This window comes from Giraffa tippelskirchi, chromosome 9, assembly GCF_054371585.1.
Source record: "Giraffa tippelskirchi isolate mGirTip1 chromosome 9, T2T-mGirTip1v1.2.pri, whole genome shotgun sequence".
In the NCBI taxonomy this organism is placed as follows: Eukaryota; Metazoa; Chordata; class Mammalia; order Artiodactyla; family Giraffidae; genus Giraffa; species Giraffa tippelskirchi.
The window spans coordinates 136,153,317-136,179,375 of record NC_137283.1 but is presented as its reverse complement, the minus strand read 5'-3'; the positions used below and the strand labels follow the sequence as shown (position 1 = coordinate 136,179,375).

Genomic DNA, 26,059 nt, shown 5'->3' with positions numbered 1-26,059 from the left:
CGGACCATCAAAAAAGTACTCAGAGTGTGACTCTTGACCTCATGAGCATAAAATATTTCCAGGTAGTGTAGAATTTTAAAACAAAGCCCCAGAAGAATAGCCTTTTAGAACTGGAAGGTACTAAGAACCCAGGAAGCCCTACATGGACACAAATTCTGTGCAGGCTCACCTAAGTGGCCGGCCACAGCATTGCCACTTGAACTTGCAACCTGATTTACTTTGTAATGCTCGTCTACTCAGAAATATTGCTTTGAATCACTTTTCTTATTTGAATAATAAGAAATGAGTGAAAAACTTATATTTTGTTATCCAGTATTTAGTAATAAGAATCTATAGCAACTGAAGGCTGCACTATACAAAATGAGATAGACTTGAGCCATCCTTGGGTATAATGGTTTGAACTGTCTAATGTGTTAAAGTAATGTAAGTTCCAAAGTGACCTTGTTAAAATAAATCTCAGTTTACCACGGGAACCTGATGGGCAGCCCAAGGGCCACTCATTCAAGGAACTCATCCTTAAATCTGCCCTCTTCTCCCTATCTCCCCTGCTAAACACTGGTTCAAATCACCAAAGTCTTTTACTAAGATGACTGCAGAAGTCTTCTAGGGGATTTTTTTTTTTGCCTCCATTCTCACCTTTCTAAAATCCTCTTCCAACAGATTGATTCAAGTCATTCCTCTTCTCAAATCCCTCAAAACTTCCCATTGTGTTTAATATAAAATCCAAATTCCTTATCATGGCTTACATGACTCTACGTTGCTCACCACCCTCCAACCACATCGGCCATTCCTCTGTCTCTCAAAAACAGTGGGTTGCCACCCCAGGTGCCTCATCCTCACACCTGTCTGTCTGGAGGCTCCTCCTGGTTCTCTGGATGGCGGAGTCCTTACTTTTCAGGTCAAAGCTCAAGGGTCATCTTCCTGAGTATCCACTCTGAATATTTCTGTCCCATCATCAATATTTTATTTATTGATGATAAATAATAGTAGCCAATATTGACTAAATGTTTATTACAAACCAGGTGTTGTTTTAAGTACTTTCCAGATGAACTCAGTTATAATAGCAACCTTATGATACAGGAATGTTAGAGGTGAGAAAACAGAGGTACAGGGAGATTAAGAAATATGTTTAATTCACGAAGTTGGTGGTCCAGTTGGCTCCTGCTATGTAATAACCCTTATTGGTGACTTGAGTTTGTGTCATTTCTTTTGGTTCCATGAGTTGACTAGGCTCAGCTAGTTGGTCCTCACTTGGGGTCTCTCAGTCAGAAGGTTTCTGGAGTCCTCTGAAGGCTTGATTAGGCTGAACATTCAAGATGACTTCACTCACACACTGGGATGGCTGTATCAGCCAGGGTCTGGCCGGTCATCTCTCTCCAGGCAGCCTCTCCATGTGGCTTCCTCAGCCTGGCAGTCTCAGGCAGTTGAACTCTTTACATGGTAGTTGACTATTTTCTGGGTGAGCATTCTGTAAGACTCAGGTAGAAGCTGAAGGCCTTTTTATGACCTCAACTTGAAAGTTACACAGCATCATTTCATTCTCTTTCTGTAGGTCAAAAGTAAGTCATGGAGCCTGCCCAGATTCAAGGGAAGGGCCTATAAATGAGGAGATGTGGTTCAGTGTGTGTGTGTGTGTGTGTGTGTGTGTAGGGGTGTGGGGATCATTCTTGGAGGCTGGCCGTTACAGGGGATAAATGGCAAAGTCTGGATATAAATGGGGCAAATCTGAGTCTAAAACCCTCACTTTAAATTAGTTACTGCCTTGAAATTATTGTGTTTGTTATTTTCTCTCATCAGTGTAATGAAAGTGTCCTCCTCCATCACTGTGATGAAAGTTTCATGACTTCAGAGACTTTGTGTGCACGGTTTAGTTGTGTGCTCAGAGCCTAGTGCAAGGCTAACACAAAATCTGTACTTAAAAAATAGTTGTTGAATAAATGAGTGGATTTTCTAGGCCATAGCATGTGGAAAGCATGCCGTAAACTGTAAGATATGCACATTATTTAGAGGACTAAACACAAGTTCAATATACAGTCTCTCAGACACATCACAATTTACTTCTGTCTTTCTTATAGTGCAGACCTTGGCAGGTGGTCCGGGGTGGATGGTTGACTCTGCTTCATGAAGATACCCAGGCCCCAGCTTTCTTCTCTCTTGTCCTTTGGGAGATGGATGACTTCAGATACAGAGGTGAAGTCAGCTTACACTCACCAGCCCTTGGGAAGGAGGGAAAAGAAGGGAGGGGGGGTGAGCAGGTTCCTTATAATAGTGGGATCTGGAAGTTATGCATATCACTTCTGCTCCCATTCTATTAGCCTCTTTAGCTGCAAGCAAAGTTTGGAAATATGGTGTCTGAATATGTTCTGCTAAACTCAGAGTTCAGGGGACCTGTTGGTAGAAAGAAAGGGAGCCAGTTTAGTTTCTGCCAGTATGCTGCTACTGCTGCTAAGTCGCTTCAGTCGTGTCCGACTCTGTGCGACCCCATAGACGGCAGCCCACCAGGCTCCGCCGTCCCTGGGATTCTCCAGGCAAGAATACTGGAGTGGGTTGCCATTTCCTTCTCCAGTGCATGAAAGGGAAAAGTGAAAGTGAAGTCGCTCAGTTGTCCAACTCTTGGCAACCCCATGGACTGTAGCCTACCAGGCTCCTCCATCCATGGGATTTTCCAGGCAAGAGTACTGGAGTGGGGTGCCATTGCCTTCTCCGTCTGCCAGTATATTTGTAGGTCAAATTAACTGGAGCTAGGATAAAATTTTTTGTTTGATTCTGATAGAAAAGGCCGATCACAAGTTCTTTATGAATTTTGTAATTTTTTCTAAGTACCAGTGGACTTCACTTTGGAGCTCAGAATTAGTTGAAAAATATTTAATAACCAACCTCTGACTATGCATCTGAGAACACTCATTCAGCCTTTCCAGTGTGAGTCATTCCAGCTAATGCTGTCATTAACTTACTCTTGGTAAAATGTCTTGTTAAAGTTACCATATTTGAGAAATGATCAATAAAAATGTGCAGGTTGTTAAGGCTGTTATGACTACTGGCCCTAACTGAAACCTTCTCTGTTGCCTGTTTAATTTCTATCCATCTGATCATGCAGCAGGTAAATTTATATGGGTTTAGAGCAAGTAGAAAACTTTTAAAAATTTATTCATTTTTCTGATATATTTTAAGGCTTACTAATAGTTTATTATCTTAGTCAGGAAAATACCATAGACTGGGTGACTTCAACAACAAACATTTATACCTTACTGTTCTGGATGCTAGAAATCAGAGATCAGGGTACCAGCATGGTTGGTTTTTAGTGAAAACTTTCTTCATGGCTTGCAGATGGTCACTTTCTTGCTGTGTCCTCACATGGTTTCCCTTCTGAGTACTTTTGAGGAAAGAGAAAAATAGAAAGGTCTCTTTCTCGTCTTCATTAGGCCAGAGATGCTATCAGACACTACCTTTATGACCTCACTTAACCTTAACTGCCTCCTAAAAGCCCTATCTCCAAATACAGTTACATTGGGGGTTAGGGTTTTGACATGAATTTGGAGGCAGAAAGGACACAAATCAGTCCCTGGTGTTTGTCTTTGGAAATTATAACTGGAGAAAAAGGTTTTCCTTATTTATTGTTATTTCCAACTTTCAGTATAGTCAGGATATGCCTAGAACTGTCATCTGAGAGTTTACTGTGTTCCAATGTTGTTACACCAACCACAATGACAATAGTAAGAACAGCAGACCTCGGAGTTTGTCTTGATTTCCTTTTCTGAGGAATCATTAGGATGAAGAGCTTTAAATCTAGATTCATGGTCTATGATGAGGAGGGTCATCTGATACTCATTCTTAAAATTTGAAGAGGGCAATTCTCCTCGAGAAAGGAGGACCATTCTTTAGTTAGAAGCATTAAATCAGTTCTAAAGAACCCATCAGTAGAAGAATTTAGGAATTCTCCATCCAATGCATTTGAGTTTTCCACACAGTTCCCACACAGAAATAGACATAGGTTAAATCAATTCAGTAATAAAATGTGATAAATGTCTTTTTGGGGATTACTCTATAGACAAAACAAACAGTTGATTGACTGTACTGGGGTCTTTCTAACTGGTCACTCTGACATATTTTAGATAAAACCAGTATTATTTTCAGCTAAAATTTTAGGCAAATAATAAACTGCCCCTCACATGAACTAGTAAGTTCTTTCCCTTTTACCTCAATTGCAGAACTACCACAGTGAGATAATCTACCCAGGAAGGGTAGAGTAGAATATTTCTCAAATGAATTTAGGCAGAAGAGTGAACTAAATGTTAGATGGATGATGTAATTCTCACATCCTATTAAATTATAAAATGTGGATGTTCTTAATAGAATTATGATTTTTGTTCTTATGTTTTTCTCTTAAATTATTGTGGCAAGTAGGACACTAAGGGACTGGGTCTAAGTTCTGCTTATACAAGCAGTTTGTTGTGTGAACTTGGACAAGTCCTTTCATTTACCTTCACTGGGTTCAGAGCGCTCCTGTTTAATCTGATAACAGCAGACATGGGTCCTAGAGTGTTTAGGGTGTGTTCATTGGGAAGATACATGTAAAATGACTTAGTTTAGTGCTAAACATGTCTTCCTTTGTAGCTCAGCTGGTAAAGAATTTGCCTGCAACGTGGGAGACCTGGGTTTGATCCCTGGGTTGGGAAGATCCCCTGGAATAGGAAATGGCAACCCACTCCATTATCCTTGCCTGGAGAATTCCCATGAATGAGGAGCCTGGTGGGCTACAGTCCATGGGTCGCAAACAGTTGGACACAACTGAGTGACTAAGCAAAGCACAGCACAGTGCTTCAGTTCAGTTCAGTTCAGTCACTTAGTCGTGTCTGACTCTTTGCTACCCCATGAACCGCAGCATGCCAGGCCTCCCTGTCCATTACCGACTCCCAGAGTTTACCCAAACTCATGTCCATCGAGTCGGTGATGCCATACAGCCATCTCATCCTCTGTCGTCCCCTTCTCCTCCTGCCCCCAATCCTTCCCACCATTAGGGTCTTTTCCAATGAGTCAACTCTTCACATGAGGTGGCCAAAGTATTGGAGTTTCAGCTTCAACATCAGTCCTTCCAATGAACACCCAGCACTGATCTCCTTTAGGATGGACTGGTTGGATCTCCTTGCAGTTCAAGGGACTCTCAAGAGTCTTCTCCAACACCACAGTTCAAAAGCATCAATTCTTTGGCGCTCAGCTTTCTTCACAGTCCAACTCTCACGTCCATACATGACTACTGGAAAAACCATAGCCTTGACTACATGGCCCTTCGTTGACATAGTAATGTCTCTGCTTTTTAATATGCTATCTAGGTTGGTCATAACTTTTCTTCCAAGGAGTAAGCGTCTTTTAATTTCATGGCTGCAATCACCATCAGCAGTGATTTTGGAGCCCAAAAAAATAAAGTCAGCCACTGTTTCCATTGTTTCCCCATCTATTTGCCATGAAGTGATGGGACCAGATGCCATGATCTTAGTTTTCTGAATGTTGAGCTTTAAGCCAACTTTTTCCACTCTCCTCTCTCACTTTCATCAGGAGGCTTTTTAGTTCTTCTTCACTTTCTGCCGTAAGGGTGGTGTCATCTGCATATCTGAAGTTGTTGATATTTCTCCTGGCAATCTTGCTTCCAGCTTGTGCTTCTTCCAGCGCAGCGTTTCTCATGATGTACTCTGCATATAAATTAAATAAGCAGGGTGACAATATACAGCCTTGACATACTCCTTTTCCTATTTGGAAACAGTCTATTGTTCCATGTCCAGTTCTAACTGCTGCTTCCTGACCTGTGCACAGGTTTCTCAAGAGACAGGTCAGGTGGTCTGGTACTTCCATCTCTTTCAGAATTTTCCACAGTTTACTGTGATCCACACAGTCAAAGACTTTGGCATAGTCAATAAAGCAAAAATAGATGTTTTTCTGGAACTCTCTTGCTTTTTTGATGATCCAGTGGATGTTGGCTATTTGATCTCTGATTCCTCTGCCTTTTCTAAAACCAGCTTGAACATCTGGAAGTTCACGGTTCACGTGCTTAGGTTCACAGTGTTTAGGATGTGGCCAACACTTACAGATAATGGTTGCTGTGATGATGAAGGTTGTTGCTATGACAATTACTTTTATGGCCCTTTTCAATAGTTGCATTTCACTTCCTTCTGCCTATTTTCACTTTAGGCTAGGGGTAAGATTGTAAAGGATATGGCTTTCAACAGAAATGTCAACAAAGAAATCAATTTTGAGACTCCCTGGTGGTCCAGTGGCTAAGACTCTGAGCTCCCAACGCAGGAGCTCCAGGTTCAATCCCTAATCAGGGAGCTAGATCCCATGTGCTGCATTAATATAAAAATAAATAAATTAAAAAATATGAAAAACAATTGACCTTGGCAGAAATCACTTTCTAACAACTAAGCCCTAAAAACATGGGGGAGGACAGGAGTAATTTCAGTATCTAGAATTCTGTCATTAAAATCAGCTTATGATGGCAGTCACAAAATTAAAAATCTATTCAGTATTAAGCTATAACTACGATAAGTTTTTCCCTTCACTTTCTGGTGATTTAAATGGTTATTTTTATTATAAATCATTCATCTTTTCCCCCAAAATTATATTTTTAAGTAGACCATGGTAGAATAAAGATATAGAATATTTTATAAAGGCCTCATAGTAGGTTACTGATATCACTAAGTTTGACTCCAGAGGTAAAAATCATAAATTTCTTTATCATTCAAGTAGCTGTACTTTTAATTTAAAAAGCTATTGCCAAAGATTAACAGACACATTAATAGCTGAAACTCCAGTGCTTTGGCCACCTGATGTGAAGAACTGACTCATTGGAAAAGACCCTGATGCTGGAAAAGATTGAAGGTGGGAGGAGGAGGGCATGATAAAGGATGAGATGGTTGGATGACATCACCGACTTGATCGACGTGAGTTTGAGCAAGCTCCAGGAGTTAGTGATGGACAGGGAATCCTGATGTGCTGTAGTCCATGGGGTCGCAAAGAGTCAGACATGACTGAGCGACTGAACTGAACTGAACAGACACATTTATATTTATATATAATAGTTGTATTTATTTGGGATATTTATTTTAAAATTGATGCTGGGTTATCATCTCTTTCAACTTTTTGTGATTTTAAAAAGTGATGGAATTCCATTAATAAATGACTTTTTTTGGCCTCTATATGGACCCAACTTTAAATAATTGCTTGAGTTTCTTGAAAAGAAAATAGACTGTTTATAATGAAGACAATCTGCTGCCTATACATTGGCAATGCTGTTGCCAACTTTGAAAACTAGATTTCAGTAAAAAAAAAAAAATTGTTCTAACTGAAAGCCAAAAGGTCACATCCTATAATCCTGGCCTCCAATTTCATTCTTTTTTTTTAAGATTTTTTTTTGATGTGGACCACTTTTTAAGTCTTTATTGAATTTGCTCCAATATTCATGTTCAGTTGCTTAGTTGTGTCTGACTCTACAACCCCATGGACTGTAGCCTGCTGGGCTCCTCAGTCAATGAGAATTTCCAGGCAAGAATAGTGGAGTGGGTTGCCATTTCCTCCGCCAGGGGATCTTCCTGACCCAGGGATCAAACCTGTGTCTCCTGCAGCTTCTTCATTGCAGGTGAATTCTTTACCACTAGCACCACCTGGGCAACCTCTCTGTTCTATGTTTTGATTTTTCAGTTTCGAGGCATGTGAGATCCTAGCTCTTCAACCATGGATTGAACCTACACCCCCTTCTCTGGAAAGTGAAATCTCAACCACTGGTCCACCAAGGAAGTCCCCCTAATTTCATTCTTATTAAGAAAGGCCAATACCTGTATAATCTTTGTCTATTGACTTCATGACTAAAGAATGAACTTAGGGATTTTAAAGGACAAGACTTGTATTAATTTCCTATGCCTGCTGTAAGAAATTACCACACAATTGGGTGGCTTAAGGCAACCACTCACCTAGAGCCAGACATCCTGGAATGTGAAGTCAAGTGGGCCTTAGAAAGCATCACTATGAACAAAGCTAGTGGAGGTGATGGAATTCCAGTTGAGCTATTTCAAATCCTCAAAGGTGATGCTGTGAAAGTGCTGCACTCAATATGCCAGCAAATTTGGAAAACACAGCAGTGGCCACAGGACTGGAAAAGGTCAGTTTTCGTTCCAATCCCAAAGAAAGGCAATGCCAAAGAATGCTCAAACTACTGCACAATTGCACTCATCTCACATGCTGGTAAAGTAATGCTCAAAATTCTCCAAGCCAGGCTTCAGCAATACGTGAACCATGAACTTCCAGATGTTCAAGCTGGTTTTAGAAAAGGCAGAGGAACCATTCAAGCTGATTTTAGAAAAGGCAGAGGAACCAGAGATCAAATTGCCAATATCCGCTGGATCATCGAAAAAGCAAGAGAGTTCCAGAAAAACATCTATTTCTGCTTTATTGACTATGCCAAAGCCTTTGACTGTGTGAATCACAATAAACTGTGGAAAATTCTGAAAGAGATGGGAATACCAGACCATCTGACCTGTCTCTTGAGAAACCTGTATGCAGGTCAGGAAGCAACAGTTAGAACTGGACATGGAACAACCGACTGGTTCCAAATAGGAAAAGGAGTACATCAAGGCTGTATATTGTCACCCTGCTTATTTAACTTATATGCAGAGTACATCATGAGAAACGCTGGGCTGGAAGAAACACAAGCTGGAATCAAGATTGCCAGGAGAAATATCAATAACCTCAGACATGCAGATGACACCGCCCTTATGGCAAAAAGTGAAGAAGAACTAAAGAGCCTCTTGATGAAGGTGAAAGAGGAGAGTGAAAAAGTTGGCTTAAAGCTCAACATTCAGAAACTAAGAACATGGCATCTGGTCCCATCACTTCATGGGAAATAGATGGGGAAACGGTGGAAACAGTGTCAGACTTTATTTTTTGGGGCTCCAGAATCACTGCTGATGGTGACTGCAGCCATGAAATTAAAAGATGCTTACTCCTTGGAAGGAAGGTTATGACCAACCTAGATAGCATATTTAAAAGCAGAGACATTACTTTGCCAACAAAAGTCCGTCTAGTCAAGGCTATGGTTTTTCCAGTGGTCATGAATGGATGTGAGAGTTGGACTGTGAAGAAAGCTGAGCACCAAAGAATTGATGCTTTTGAACTGTGGTGTTGGAGAAGACTCTTGAGAGTCCCTTGGACTGCAAGGAGATCCAATCAATCCATCCTAAAAGAGATCAATCCTGGGTGTTCATTGGAAGGACTGATGTTGAAGCTGAAACTCCAATACTTTGGCCACCTCATGCGAAGGGTTGACTCATTGGAAAAGACCCTGATGCTGGGTAGGATTGGGGGCGGGAGGAGAAGGGGACGACAGAGGATGAGATGGTTGGATGGCATCACTGACTCGATGAACATGGGTTTGGGTAGACTCCGGGAGTTGGTGATGGACAGGGAGGCCTGGCGTGCTGCAATTCATGGGGTCGCAAAGAGTCGGACACGACTGAGTGACTGAACTGAACTGAAGGCAACAGAAATGTACGCTCTCACAGTTATCAAGACCAGAAGTTCAAAATCAAGGTGTACACAGTGTAGTGCTTTCTCTAAAGCTTCTAGAGGAGAGCCCTTCATTGCCTCTTTGTGCTTCTGGTGGCCATATTATTATGGGTCCATTGGTGAAATATGAGAACTGATTAGATCTTAAACAGCAATTTATACTAACGTAGAAATCCACTGGATCAGTGGGAGTAATGCTAAAGAGTGACCTTCCTGAGGGATTTTCTAGGTGAGCCATTATTTTTAGTGCACTAAATTATCTAGTGATAGTTCAGATGTATGTGTGTGTTAAAATAAAACATATTGGCATATAAAAATAATAAAACACATTGGCATATAAAGACAATAAACCACATTGGCATATAAAAAAAACTCACATTGTATTAGACTTCCATTTTTTATACTAGCAGTGGTATTGACATGTACCAAGTAAAAGTAGTTAAAAGAATAATGTTAAAAAGAAAAAAAAGAATAATGTTATCTTAAAGTCCCTGTAGATATTCTTATACCTTTCACCTATAGAAAAGAATGACGTAGGAATAAAACATTCTTTCTCACATCCTAAAATGCTCATGAATTTTTAAATCAAGTGACTGATAGCTATTTAAAAAGTATTCAGTGCCAGAGAAACTCAATCCTGTTGAGATACCAAATATCTGGAATAATATTCTTTTTAAATAACATAAAAGAAGAAAGTAGTACAAACTAAGCTGATAGTTATCTGTCAGGTGGCCACATGCTCTGCCATCTAACAAATTTCTCTACAGGCAAAATATTAAGAGTGATGGTGCCTTTTTTAACTGCTTGTTTCTAGGATGTTAAACTCTACACTAACATACTTCACTTACATTGTTTGTACATATGCAAAACCATTAGAAGAATTTTCAGCTTTAGCACAATCTATGCCAATTTTTTTCTCCTGAAATATCAAGATAACTGAGACAAAACTGGTATCTTGGCAAAGAGCCTAAATTATCTAAGTAATTCCTTTCCTTATCTGCTCCACAAACATAATTGTAATTTAAAACATTATTGAATATTTTAGCTTTCTTTTCATATATTTTAGCTTTAAGTCTGTCCATTTTGTGACAAAAAATGCTCTGTTTCATTTAAATTATATCCAGAAGAGTGGGATTGATTTGGCCAAATCTGTCTTATTCCTGGCTTTCTTATAGTTGGTTTCCTTTGAAGACATGTTTGGTGTGATGTCCTATTTCAGTTAACAACTACCAGGTCACAAACCAAACTCAATTGAGAGTTGCAGACTTGTGGAAACACAAAACTTACATGCCTCTGACAAAAGCAAAGAGGGTTTTAAAAGGAGTAGGCAAGGCATAAGTTATCATGAAGGCTGTGGGTAACTCTATAGGGTAAGTAGCCATTGACCTGTCCACCGAGTTACTGAAACCTCTCCCGGAGCTCCAGGAAGGAAAATAAAGTGTTAGTAGAAGTTTCCTGTAATCCTTCCTCATCATGACATAGGATCCCTTGGGGAATCTGCTGCTGTTTTGAGATTTCTCTACTAGTATGTGGAGTGGTAGTTATCTTCCCAGTGTCAGAATGTAGGCCCCTTAGCAAATAATCCAGCTCATTCTTACTCAGCTGCCATCTTCAATAGCAGGTCTTTTCAAGCTGCCAGACCTCTCCTATTTTCACTTTACTTTAAAATGCTCTAGTTAAGCAGTCTATGTAAATGCTAAAATTTAACATACTGAAGCTGGTTGTTCAAAAGCCCAAATAATTTATTGGTTGCCTTAAGTGAAATCAAACAACAATAAGATTTAGTATTTCAGAGATATTATGACAACATTTTAATTTTCAGCAGATTTTTGAAGTATAATATATATACCACAAACTTCACCCTTAAATGAAAAAAGGTGTTAGTCAATTTGTAGAGGTATGCAGCCATCGCTATTATCATAATCCAACTTTCGACCATTTTTCTCAGTCCCGAGAAGTTCCTTCACTCCTGCCCTCAGCCCTAGGCAAACATTGATCTGTTTTCTATGACTATAAATTTGCCTTTACTAAACATATTCGGCTTCCCAGGTGGTTCAGTGGTAAAGAATCTGCCTGCCAATGCAGGAGTCTCGGGTTTGATCCCTGAGTTGGGAAGATTCCCCTGGAGAAGGAAATGGCAAACCATTCCAGTATTCTTGCCTGGGGAATCTCAAGGACAGAGGAGGGTGGTGGGCTACACAGTCCCTGAGGTGGCAAAGGAGTTGGATACGACTTAGTGACTAAATAACAACAAAAGTACAGACATAGATATTTATTGCATCCATGTATATAGGACTTGACATTAGATCTAAAGACATTTACTTCCTTTGGAATTGATTATCCCATTCTCTTTCTCATTCACCTTTTGGGACTTTTCACTACTCATTAAGCAGCTCCATTAGAGAGGAGGGAAAGGAGAGGAGAGGAGGTGAAATTCAAACCACTCAATGTTATTTCAGTGTTGGTAGCAAACTGTGCTGGTAAGAGCTTTAGGAAAGACATTGAAGTTAATGGCCATACTAATTTTTTCTTTTTTTGGTTATTTGTGAAACTCACTTTAGAATGCTCTTTCTTGCATTGTTTAGATTCCCAAATAAAAATTAGCCTTTGTATTGGTTCTGTGTCAAGTGACAGAAGACCCATCATGGTTTAAGCAAAGAGAATTTGTTGGTTCTTACACGTGCAAAGTCCAAGGATACAGTGGGCTTTGCTAGTCTGTATCCAAATGGACAGGGCTTCCTAGGTGGCTCAGTGGTAAAGAATCTGTCTACCAATGCAGGAGACATAGGGGATACAGGTTTGATCCCTGGGTCGGGAAGATCTCTTGGAGGAGGGCATGGGAACCCACTCCAATATTCTTGCCTGCAGTATTCCATGGACAGAGAGGAGCCTAGTGGGCTACTGTCCGTGGGGGTCACAAAAGAGTTGGACACAACTGAGCATGCATACACATATCTAGATGGATAGGTGGTTCCTAGTTCTGCTTCTCTCTGACTGTATGATTAACCTCTTTTAGCTTCATAGGGTTGTTTTGAGGATGTTGCGAGAACACACACACACACACTTACACAGATTAGTACATCCTAAGTTTTCTACGATCATGACCTTTTGCTATTATTTATTTTATCTTGTGTTTATGGTATGCTCCAAGGTATGGTTCTTTTTCTTTCCCTTTCTTTAAGTAAAATATTTTACTTCTCTGACAATTTAGATGTATATCTTAACCTAAGGTTTCTAGAGAAATTAATCATTATAGTCTGCAATGTGAACTTTTGTCAATTTTAAGCTAGAAATCCCAATCCTATGTGTTTGAGCAGATCCACTTAACATGAAAATTTCTGTAAACAAAATGACTGTAAAGCCACGGCTTTAATTTATGCATTTTAATAAGCATTGACTAACACACCAATTTCAGGACAATTAGAATACTTAAGTTCTTAAATTTTTAACATAATTAGAACTGTATTATTGTTATAATTTTGATGAAACTATTAGCCATGATACATAATTATAAAGCACTTTTCTTCCATATGACATTTAAATAAGTGCAAAGTAAAGAATTACATTAGAAAAACCTATATCTTATGCCTTTTAAAACACTAAATTTCACTGGGACAATATCATGTTTTATATTCCTCCAGTTCATTTGGTAGTTTTATAGAAATGTAGGTTTATTTCCTCTTTGTAACAATTTCTTCTGCGTTCATTATTAAGAATTTATGATTACAAACTTGTTTCATCAACATTAGCCTCCCAAAGTAATATTTGTATTTAAAAGGCAGTAAATAATTTGCACTAAGGTGTGAAGGAAAAGTTGATTTACTCTCAGGAATTACCTATTTATTACAAGCAAATGTTGGAAGACTAATAATTTGGAAGACTTTGATTTGAAGGGAAAGAATTACTTCATATCAGGAGGGCTGAGTGCTTGACATGTGTCATCATGTTTAATTCTCATAATAACGTTTATAGGTAGATGTTATCACCTCCCTTTACAGATATAAAACTAATACTTAGAGCGATTATCTGCCCAAGTTCACTCATTCAGAAGCAGGGAGAATTTGATGGAATCCAGGTTTTTCTGACTGATATTTCTCTACTGCTTAATTACCCCTTTCTGATAGAAATATTTTTCAGTGGAGTAACTTCCAGATGCCTTGTCAGATGAAATGGTGTTCTTGGAGAAGGGAATTCTTGGGGAATCCTTCGTTTTATAATTGTTTGAACTATTTCAGGGACATGGTTTGGTAGTTTTAATATCTGAAGATGCCTATATTAACTGCATAGATAGGCACATTGACTTACTAATTATGCTCATATTTTTACGAGTCTTGAAATTGAGATACTCCTATTCCTGTGGGTACCTCTGTTCCCAAGCGATGGACACAGAGCATGTTAACCTCATTCCTCTGGAACAGCATTAACTACACAAGCATTCATTGAAAAAATAAATATTATGATATAACTAAATAGAAACTTCTGTAACATGACAAAAACATGTGATGAAGAATTAGACATATTCTCATTGAAGTCAAGGACAAAAAATTATATTATCTCTACTATTATTCTTTATCATTCTAGAAGTCTTAGCCAAGGCAATTATACAAGAGAAAGAAATGGGTTAGTAAAATTGCATAAGAGAAGGACAATTTACAGTTGTTTTCAGGAGGAAAACTGAAAGCAATTTCAGTTTACAATTGCTTTCAGATGACAAAATTACATACTTGGGTAATTGAACAGAACCTATTGAAAAGCTACAGAAATAATAAAAGAATTAATAAATATGGTAGTTTGTAAATTAATTCATAAAATCAACAGTTTTCTTCATACAAGCAACAGTCTGCTAGAAAATAAAAATGGGGAAAAGGTTCCATTTGTAATCATAATAACAACAAAGAAAGGAAATATGTGTTGAGCACTTACAATTGCCACACGCAGTTCTAAGTGCTTTGAAGAGCTTTTCATTGAATTCTCACTACAACTCTCTGAAGCAGGTGCTATTATTATTTCTGTCTTATTAATACTCAAGAAAAAAGGAGGAACAAAGTGTTTATGTAACTTGCTCAAGATCTTATAAACTTGAGAACATGTAGTTTTAATTAATAGAATATAGTTCCTCCCAGACAGTATAATACTCACTGAGGAACAAATTTTTTTTTTAATTGGAAAACAAAGCTCATCATGAAAATTTATATTGCTCTTGGTAGGAAGACTTAATATTTTGAAGACATCAAGTGTCCCTATTTAGTTAATAAATGTAATGTAATGTCAATACAGATACAAAGAAAAATTTTCAGTTAGATAAATTGGATTTTATGTTGCCAGATATATTCTTAAAAAGAATATAAAGAGGAATAAAGTAATAAGAAAGGAATGGTGTCCTATATTAAAATATATTATGAACTTATGTTAATTTAAATAATTGTGTGTTGGCACCTGAGTAAACAGACAAGTTTTTGGGACAATATAAGGAGTCTAGACATCCAAATATAAATGAAAATTCAATTTTTTGAAAATAATGATATTTCAGATCAATGGAAAAGTGCATTCCTCATCATGTTAGTGCAAAGAGGCTGTATCCCTACTTCACTGCTTGAACTCAGACAAATTCTAAATGGACTAAAGATTTAAAAGTAAAAAAGTAAAACTATGAAACTAGAAGGAGAAAAGTGATACACTTTTAAAGACTGTAATTTTAGTGTGTGTGTAGGGCAGGTGATTTTCCAAGCAAACATGAAACCTGAAAGCCAGGAAAGAAAAGACTGATAACTGTGTTTACATACATATTTTAAACAAAGAAAATCAAAACACAAATTTCAAATAGGAAAAATATTTGGAAATACATGATAGAAAGAAGACTTATTTCTTTAATCAATTAGAACTTTGTGAACCAATATGGAAAAAGCTAACAACTCCAATAACAACATGGATAAAATCATGAAAGGGAAGACTTACTTGCTATCACACAATTTTCTGTATTTTAAAACTTCATATATATAAAACTTTTGAACAAAAACATAGAATATGCCTGCTCTGTGATATATATGTCTTCCCAAATACTTTCTATGAATATAATTTGGGCTTGTCTGGTGGCTCAGATGGTAAAGAAACTGCCTGCAATGAGGGAGATCTGGGTTTGATCCCTGGGTTGGGAAAATTTCTGGAGAAGGAAACAGCTACCCACTCCAGTATTCTTGCCTGGAGAATTCCATGGACAGAGAAGCCCAGCAGGCTACAGTCCATGGGGTTGCAAAGAGTCCGACATGACTGAGAGACTTTCACACACACTCATTTTTTATGAAACAAATTCATTTAATTCATTTTATCTTACACATTATGTGTTTGGATGTCACCAAATGTTCTATGACATTTAAATGGCAAGATCATTTTTCCTGTTCTTCATGTTAGTTTCCAATGTTTTGTTATTGTGAATATTCCTTAAATTATAATTTTTATTCACATATCATGATTAATATCCCTTGATATTAATTCTTTATGTCAAATAAATTTCCTGAAATAGAATTGCTAGGTTAAATGGCATATGTATTTTAATCTTTTAAATAATACTTTTGAACATTTTTAGATTATTCTAATTTATGCATTCTCAGACAGTATTTGGGAGTAGTTGTTTCACTGATTTCTTGTCAAAATTGTGGATTACCATTGTAAGAAATCCTGACATATATATATATATATAAAATAAAAATATAAGTTCTATAAATGATTACTAATGAGATTAGTCTATATGACTTGTTTGTGTGTGTGATTTTAGGCATCTACTTAGAGGAAATAAATGCTGTGTCTATTTGGCTAAAATAGCTACCTGGACTAAAAACAAATAATCTTATCATTTTAATTTCCATAATCACTAGAGTAGGTATTCTTGCAATCTGTTTAAGGATAACGTCACAAATAGTATTTTAACTCTTAAGTAGTTGCTATTAGTCAAGGAACCTACATTTGCAGAACCTACCAAGCAGTCATACAAGAAGAAAAACCTGATTAGTCATTGCAAAATTTGAGTGGTTCCTCAAAGTTTTGGCTGATGGTAGAGTTTTTCAACCATTTCCTGTATGTTTTTCTTATGATTTCTTTCCATAATAAACCTGATAATTTAAAACTCACCCTTCACGGAGTTGGTTTCATTTCCAACAGTCAAGCTAAGACACAAACAGCTCGGAGTTCCATAGTCAATTAAACCAAGGTGGGAGAGGGGGAGGGTGGGCACAGTGATAAATGAGCAGTCATTTCAATGTTTTCTTTCCAGAAGAAATCAGAGCCAGATTACACATTATCTCGCCCTGACTTTTAGCAAGATAGATCGCCACGCAAAATTTTCGAGTTCAAATAGTCTCCATAAAAAGGGTGAAAACCCTCATCTTCTGGCCGCACTGAACTTTCATCCTTTTAACTGAAGGGATCCGATTTCTTTTATTGAATAAGAAAGAATTTATTCAAATGACTCTTACAGGCTTAGGTCTTTAAGTAACATAAAGGCAAACGGTGAAAGGAATTAACATCATGGCCTGATGCAGAGATTTTTAGAGATTGTCCAAAAAATGCTGTTCTAGATTCTGAAAGCAAAACGATCTTGTTCACTTGTCCTCAGTACTTCGAGTTCCTGGTCAAAATTCCATATTTTAGGTCTAGTCTTACATCTTCGCGTTACTATAATACATCGTTTGCCTTAAGGCTGAGGTAACAAGAAATTACATGAAAAGCATATACTGTTGGAAAAATAACCCCTTTTGATTGTATTTCAAATTGGAAAATTACCCATTCATCCTTGTTGGTCGATACTTAGTACAAACTTCTTTGTTTTGAAAAGATTTTAATGTAGCATTTCATATATTACCGATAGAAAGAAATTCGAAGAAATAAATTGACCAGAAAAGATCAGAAATATAGAATGAAAGGATTTGTTCTTTTCTCATTAGGTGTATGAACTGTAAAAGCAAAAGTTGTAGGCTTTTGGAGTGGACCGACTTCAGAATTGGTGATACCAGGGGCTAAGTTATCTTCACTTAAGAACCAGTGAGAACATTATTGTCGCCAAATGCCGGGTTCACACCGTGATAGTCAGTTCTCTAAAACCCCCAAACGACAGCTCTGATAAATGACTCGGATGCTGCCAGACCAAATGATTTTTACCAAGGTGGGCTCAGGACTGGGTCACCTGCAGGGCAGATCGCAGATTCGGTGACCTTCCCGGAACCCAGGGAGAAGGTTCCGCCGGAGAGAGAGTGGAAGTCTCCACTGAAATGGCCAGGCTGCCGAGGCGGAGCCCCTCCAACCGGGAGAGGGCCCCCCGGCAGGCCGCCGCGCCTCCGCAGGTGGAGATGCGCGTCTCCGAGGCTGTGCGCGCCGCTGTGGGTCCGAGCAGGTGGGAGGATCCTGCTTTCCGCCCCAGCACCGCCCGGGGTCAGAGGGATTGTCCTCGGCAGCCCGGCCCAGTCAATTTGTCAAGGACCTGCATCGGATAAATAGCTGTCTCCCCAGACCTGTATAGTGACTAATCCAAATAAATCGCAGTCACCTTTCCCGAGCGCTTCAGCGGGCAGCCAGGCTTTAATGGCTCTGCCTTCCAGACCTCCAGAGAAGACTGGCCGCGGCCTCTGCGCGCACCTCAGCGCCCCTGGCCCTCCCGGGAGCCTCAGCTTCCCCTCTCGCGACATGGGACCCATGAGAGCGGTGGCAACCAAGCCCCAGCGCGCTGGCACGGTCTGCCGATTGGAGCTGCCCTCTGGGGATCCCGGGGTAAAAAGCGACGGTAGCGCCTCTCCTCGTCCTTGTGGACTTGTCTGGAATTTTACTCCCTTGGCCTGGTGAAGATCCTCTGGGATCTTCTCTACTCACAAAAATTCGAAATACCTTCTGCATCTCACTTGAAGCTTTGGGGCCAATCAATCCAGATCTTACCGCTTTCCTCTGAGATCTTTAATACTTTGATCCCCAAACGTCCAGCTCCATCTCCCCCACTCCCTTCCGTCCCCTCTGGGATCCCTCTGGATGCCTGCTCAAAATACCTGCTGGCGCCAGAGGAAATTCACTTGTAACAGATACTCAGCGGGTGTAAAACCAACACTCTGCTTCCGGGGTCATTTTCCTCCCCACCTTCTGCCCCATCAACTTGTCGCTTAGCCAGGGCCAACCCCGGGAATTATTGTAATCCTGAGTGCAGGGCTGGACAATTTGGAACCACTTTAATAGACCCGATGATTGCTATTTAACACGTTTCTTTCAGGACCCTGTTGCGTGCAGCCCTAGAATCTTGGCGTCTGTGAAATGAACATGAGGCCCAGGATTGGTCCACAGGTAGCTTTCATAAAGGGATCTAGCAAGTCTTCAAGCTTCAAAATATCTAAAGTAAAAGTGAACTATTCTGTTTGCTTCCAAAACGGTTACTGGAAAAAAAAACGTTGAGAAAGGTAGAAAATCTCACATCTTTTATTTTGGTGACAAACTACTAGAAAGATTTAAGTAACATAATTTTGCAATGGGTTTACTCCCAGGTATTATTTACGTTTCATATGTAAGGTGAATCATTGATGAAGATTTCCCCGTTTTATGAATGTTTACCACCAGGAGGATGAAAGAAATTATATATGGAAGGGGAGACAGACTTCCTTTTCCCGAACATGTTTAAGAGCGCCAAGTGCGTTTTATTTGAACAAATAAAGTCATTATTATGTATTTCTTTTCACAAAAGCAAAACATAACTGTCCAATAATAAAATGGTTTTGACTGTTATAAAATTTTACTTTTCAATTCTAATATCACCTTTTCCCCAAATTTTACTCTTTATGAATCATTTGGCATGCTTATGATTATTATGTAGAGCTCTTGAGCTTTATAAAACACTGAAGAAGAAAATTATGTGCTGTGTTTATCCTGCTAAACATTTCAGTCTGTTTGAGAGATAGCGGATACTTTTAGGTAATATTTTTGAAAATTCATTTGAAAATTGTCTTTCAAAGGTCTTGGTCTAGAGTTCTTTTCTACTTAAGCTCTGCCTTTGTATCACTGAACAGAGCTCCAGGTCTTGAATAAATGTTCACAGAACTCGTTTTGGTTGGTAGCTAAAGAAGAAAGCCAATGCAAAGGCCCTCACTTTAATTTTCCTGTCACCTAAAACAGCTTGAGATTAGCTCAGCTGTCGTGGGGTGCAATTTTCAGTCAAGATCTGTGACTCTTCATAGTTTACTTTCTACTGTGGCATCACTCCCATGGTCATGAACTTCTGGAACACTGTTGAGCAGAGATTTTTGCTGTTCCATAAATCATTTTTGGAGATCTTGCCTGATTTGTTAGTCAGAGATGGAGTTTAAACAGTGGTCAAAGATAAGGTACAGATCTACACTGGGAGTTCATTAAGATCTTCCTGTGGGAAAAAATCTGCCATTTTTCATAGATTTGTAGTTCTTCATGGAGCCAAATGTGACATATGATTTTTGTTACTTGAGCTATTTCTCATTTATAAGGTTTTCTAGTTTCTCTGCCAAAAAGAAATGGAAGACTATATCAGTGTATGAAAATTATAATTTAAGACAGCATTTTCTAGGTTCTAGGAAAGTTAGGATAATTTCATGAATATCAAGGCAGATATATGAAACACTCCACATATTAGAGCTAGATGTCAATGTTATAATTGCTGTTTCTTGAACCATCTAGAGAGCATGAGGGAGGGACAAAGAGGAGGAGGGGAGTTTCTCAGGATTACCAAATTAGATTTCTGAGCTGTCCATTATGGAATTTATTTGACAGTTAAACTGTGCAAGGTCAGTTAACCAACTGGATTTTCTTTTCTCGCTCCATTGTATGTTGGTGGCTGACAGAGCATAACAGTGTTATTTCAGATATTATTAACTTATCCTGAAAATAAGTCATTTTTTGACATCACTCAGGGTAAATGATTAGCTTCAGGTTAATACCAACACGTATAAAAACAAAGCCTCATTTGTGTAAAGCTGAAGAAAATTATTGTCCTATTAGAACAACAACAAAAAAGACAACAACAAAGGAATGAATAAAGGAATAGGACAAAAACAATGATAACACTTGTGATTGTATCACTTTTGATATAATTTCCTTAAAAGTTTGTCATCCTTTATAGCTTTCTTAGATTTTTTTTAAAAAAGGAGATTTAAAAAAACTTCTTAAAAATGGTTTTGAAGTACAATAATTACATTATCAAGAAAATAGAGCTGACAGTAATTTTCCAGTGAATTTGATAGAATTTGTTTAGAAAAGCAAGTAGACAACTGTGCCTCCAAATAACAAATCTAAGCCTAGATAACTACTCAAATCTTCCCTCTGCTATTTTAAAGAAATCAACTTTATTTAGATATAATTGACATACAATACAAAGCATACAATTCATGGCTTTTTAGTATAGTCACAGGATTGTGCAAACATTACTACAATCTAAAGTATTGCCCCTTACACTATAGAGAAACCCCCACCAATTAGCATTCACTTCCATTCCCTCCTTCTCACCCCAGCTCTAGGCAGTCACTAATTTACTTTATAGATTTGCCTGTTCTGGATATTTCATACAAATGGAATCACATATATGGTCTTGGGACTTCCTTCGTGGTTCAGTGTTTAAGACTCTGAGCTTCCAATGAAGGGCATTCAGATTTGATCCCTGGTCAGAGAACTAAGATCCCACATGCATCATGGTAAAAAAAATAAATAAAATAAATAAATAAATAAAATTTTTTTAAAGGCAAAGGCATAGCTTAAAAACATGTTTTTTTAAAAATTTTTTTGAGTGACTAGATTCTTTCACTTAGCATAATGTTTTTGAAATTCATGTTGTAGCATGTATTAGTACTTCATCCCCTTTTATGGTTGAATAATATGCCATTGAATGGATATAACACATTTTTCTTATCCATTCATCAGCTAATGAGCATTAGAATTGTTTTCATTTTTTGACTATTGTGAATAATACTGCTATGGACACATGTATAAGTTTTTGTGCCCCACTCTTCTTTGATTATATATAGTATCAAACAATGCATAATCTATATGTCCATGTGCTAGCATGGAAATGTGCTCTCCATCTTGAAAGAAATAGAAATCTAACCCCAGTCTTTCTGCCCATTTACCAGACTGTGGATTGTTTTCCATGACATACTCATGCAATCTATCTCTAAGAAGCACTGTAGAAGTAAAGAGTTATTTAATTTGTCTATTCATTTGAACCAGGTAGAAGAAAGGGAACTGGAAAACAGAAAAAAATGTTCTTGTTTGCAAGTAGTTAAATTCATAAAGTTATAAAAATGAAGCCATATGCAAGATTAGGAACTAGCTCTATCTGCTATGGATTTTCCATCTGGTGCAATTTAGATAATTTGGTTGCTGTTGATGGTGCTAACCTTAAATTCCTATATACTTGCTTACTTACTGTGGTAATTTCCATATTCCCACAGAGTATTCATTTTACACTTTAGATAGTTTTCTCTTCCACTGAGCAAAGAGAGCCTCTTTAGCCTTTTTTGGTTTGGTTTTATCAGTGAGCATTTGAGTTCGATGACTGCAGGGTTGTTTGCAAATTAAGGGGCTGAGTAGAATCCTTATGATGTTCTGCCTTGCAGTTGTGATGAATCTGGCTCCAACATATGTTTAAAAACATTGTTTGCAAGGTAGAACTCCAAGGACTCTATCAGATGTTATGATATTATTAGATTGAATGGAAAGCGGTTAGCACTTACACATGTTCTTTGTAAAAAAGGATGATCCAACAGATATTTATTGATTGCCTGTCAACACAGTGCTGATATTGTTGATGTGGATAAATTTCTTCTATTTGCTATATTTTGGCCACCTGATGAGAAGAGCTGACTCATTTGAAAACATCCTGATGTTGGAAAAGATTGAAGGCAGGAGGAGAAGGGGATGACAGAGGATGAGATGGTTGGATGGCATCACCGACTCAATGGACATGAGTTTGGGTAAATTCCGGGAGTTGGTGATGGACAGGGAGGCCTTGTGTGCTGCGGTTGATGGGGTCACAGAGTCGGACATGACTGAGTGACTGAACTGAACTGAACTGAACTGAGGGATTTATATTCTTCCCATTAAAATAAAGTACTGCTCAAGACTGGGCCACTTTTTGATTGTGGCATCAGTTGGAAGAGACTATGTTTAATTATAACTTCCAAACATGATATTAAAATCTTTTTGTTTTAGGGTATTATTTATTACATTAATTTATTACATATATTCATCCAGCACCTGCTGGAATACCTGAGACCTTTTTGGAACTCAGACATTTCATGGGACCTAATTTGTAGCACACAACAGTTTATTAGGTTTGAAATGCAGTTGATTCTGTTAAGAAACCATGTAATTAACCTAATTCCAACTGAATTAAGGTTTACATCGTGTAGAGTCAGTTATGGAGCTGGTGGTTGTAACTATATAGTTAATATTAGTTATTCATTGTAGAGAATTCAGAAAAAGAAAATCTCTTTCAGTAGCATGTGCAACACTTTTGTCACTTTTGTAAAAATCTCAAGGTATATGTGGTTTCAAAGGAGATAAAGTAGATCTCATTCAATTTGCAAGAGGGATTTTAAAGAGATAGGTTCTAGTTATCGAGGCTCAGCAGTGGCAGTAGGGTTAAAATCATAATTCTCCCAAAAGATGTCACTGACTCTTTTATAACCTCCGCAGTCCTGATCTGGGATTATATTTTATTGGAAAGAAAACATGGGCTTCCCTGAGCTACATAAGGTTTAGTGTTAATTCAGTGAGATTCAACAGAACTTCAGGGCTTTCCAATTTCCTTTCTCTCCTGTGTCATTTTGATTAAACACATTTATGTTTTAAATCCAGACACAAGTTGAATCCTTTAGCTTAAAGTAGCTTTTCAAAAATATGTATAGGCAAGAAGTGGCTTTGGAGCTGGATAAGATGAGTGGCCTGAGAATGGGTTTTGAGACATGGCAGCACGAACTCCTGGGGTATGGTACTCAAGACACTCCATTCAGTTGGTTGCTAATTGGTCAAAACTTTTCACTCTCTTTTCCTGCCCTAGCACTTCAAAGCGATCCTGCACAGCCAACATCCCCCTGAGCTTTTGGAAAGTTTGTTTCCAAGTGTACTCCTGCCCAGGACAAAACATCTTTGAGTGCTAAATAGTGTAGGGAGGTGCTTAGGTACAGTGAAAAATGTTACTATTTGATGTGGGAGAAATATCAATAACCTCAGATATGCAGATGACACCACCCTTATGGCAGAAAGTGAAGAAAAACTAAAGAGCCTCTTGATGAAAGTGAAAGAGGAGAGTGAAAAAGTTGGCTTAAACTCAACGTTCAGAAAACTAAGATCGTGGCATCTGGTCTGATCACTTTATGGGAAATAGATGGGGAAACAGTGAAAACAGTGGCTGACTTTATTTTTTGGGGCTCCAAAATCACTGCTGATGGTGATTGCAGCCATGAAATTAAAAGATGCTTACTCCTTGGAAGGAAGGATATGACCAACCTAGATAGCATATTTAAAAGCAGAGACATTACTTTGTCAACAAAAGTCCGTCTAGTCAAGGCTATGGTTTTTCCAGTGGTCATGTATGGATGTGAGAGTTGGACTGTGAAGAAAGCTGAGCACCAAAGAATTGATGCTTTTGAGCTGTAGTGTTGGAGAAGACTCTGGAGAGTCCCTTGAACTGCAAGGAGATCCAACCAGTCCATCCTAAAGGGGATCAGCCCTGGGTGTTCATTGGAAGGACTGATGTTGAAGCTGAAACTCCAATACTTTGGCCACCTCATGCAAAGAGTTAACTCATTGGAAAAGACCCTAATGCTGGGAAGGATTGGGGGCAGGAGGAGAAGGGGATGACAGAGGATGAGATGGTTGGATGGCATCACCGACTGGGTGGACATGGGTTTGGGTAAACTCCGGGAGTTGGTGATGGACAGGGAGGCCTGGCGTGCTGCGATTCATGGGGTCGCAAAGAGTTGGACACGACTGAGCGACTGAACTGAACTGATGTGCTTGGGCATCCCAGGCATAGGATTGTTTCTTCATTGCAGAATGATTCTCTGGTAATTTTCTTTGCAAGAAAAGAGATGAGACCTGACTTCCTTTCATGGATAAGCACAAGCTTAGTATTTCTTGTAGTTTTACATGTTTATCTATTAAATATACAGAGATTTATAACTCCATGTTATTTACTTATTGCAGGACAGGTGGTCTCCTGACAAGTCATCTTCAGAATAGGATACAGTAATTAATCTCATTATAGAATATTGACATTAGTACTGTACAAATCACCATCTAAATAGATCTATTCACCATCTGAATAGATTGGTGTCGGTGGTGGTTTAGTTGCCAAGTCATGTATGACTCTTACAACCCCATGGACTGTAGCCCACCGTTCTCCTCTGTCCATTGATTTCCCATGCAAGAATACTGGAGTGGGTTGCCATTTCCCTCTCTGGGGATCTTTCCAACCCAGGGATCAAATCCAGGGCTCTCGCATTGCGGGCAGACTCCTTACTGACTGAGTCAACAGGGAAGCCCCATAGACTGTCCACTGGCTTCCAATTAAACTTGAAAGACCCAAAAGTGAATAAACAAGAAAATGAATGGTGTAATGAACACAAGATAAAATATAGGCATCCGTTGTCTATACAAGAGGGAAGGAGAAATTTGGATGATCCTTGGCAATCTAATTGAGTAATTTGCATTTTATTCTAAGGATATTTATCACCTCTCTTTCTCTTTATACTATGTTAATTACTGTTATTATCTGGACAGTTGAAAAGCTTGGCTACTTGATTGTATAGGTCATCAACGAATAAGAAATTGGAAAATAAGCATGTACTCATGGGGAATTTCATTGGGAATACTCATTGGGAATTTCAAAGTGTTTATGTAAGTCTTTTAAAGATTCTCTGTTGATAGATGGGGTGTAGATCTTGAAGGAAATATAGAGAAAATGATAAGGTAACTGGATTCAACACTGATTTTTTTTTCCACGGTAGGAATCTGGGTTCTGAGTGTTTATTAACTATAAAAAGTATCATTTTTGTGACTTTGTGGGTTGAAGTTTCTAAGTTAGATTGTCATTGCCTAACTGACATCATGACTATCCAATATTGCTTAAATAATTACCGTGTGTCAAATATTGCTTAAATAATTACTGTGTGCCCAGACACAAACTCTGTGCTTGAGGTGTGTGTGTGTGTGCTTGTGTATATGTGTGTTCACATTTGTGATGGTCAGGGGAAAAGAAGAAGGAGAGGAGGAAGAGGTGGGAGGAAGAGGAGGAGTAAAGAAGAAGGAGAAAAAGAAGAAATAAAAGATTCCAAACTTGCTATTCTCTAGTAACTAACAATACTAGACACACAAGTGCTCAAAAGAAAGTTTCTTCTTTAGAGTTATAAAATTAAACAAAGAAATGCATTAAGGTATTAATTTTGTCATGGGAGAGAGAATAAACTGTTTTCACTATAAATACAGTGTTCTTTTAGCAGCAATCATTGCAGAATAT

At 38.4% G+C, this 26,059-nt stretch overlaps 2 long non-coding RNA genes across 2 annotated transcripts in view; one reads left to right on the top strand and one right to left on the bottom strand.

The window, feature by feature from the left end:
* Window positions 1–994: 994 nt before the first annotated feature.
* On the bottom strand, window positions 995–20,241 carry LOC145521765 (uncharacterized). Its single transcript, XR_014065667.1, has 3 exons — window positions 16,678–20,241; window positions 3,245–3,373; window positions 995–2,216 (listed from the first exon to the last, which is right to left on the bottom strand). It is a non-coding gene; the product is annotated as an uncharacterized LOC145521765 (long non-coding RNA).
* LOC145521763 (uncharacterized) overlaps window positions 18,215–26,059 on the top strand; it is an 85,480-nt gene continuing 77,635 nt past the window's right edge. Inside the window, exons 1-2 of the long non-coding RNA XR_014065665.1 lie at window positions 18,215–18,309; window positions 18,797–18,867. This is a non-coding gene — a long non-coding RNA (uncharacterized LOC145521763). The remainder of the gene's footprint in view (window positions 18,310–18,796; window positions 18,868–26,059) is intronic.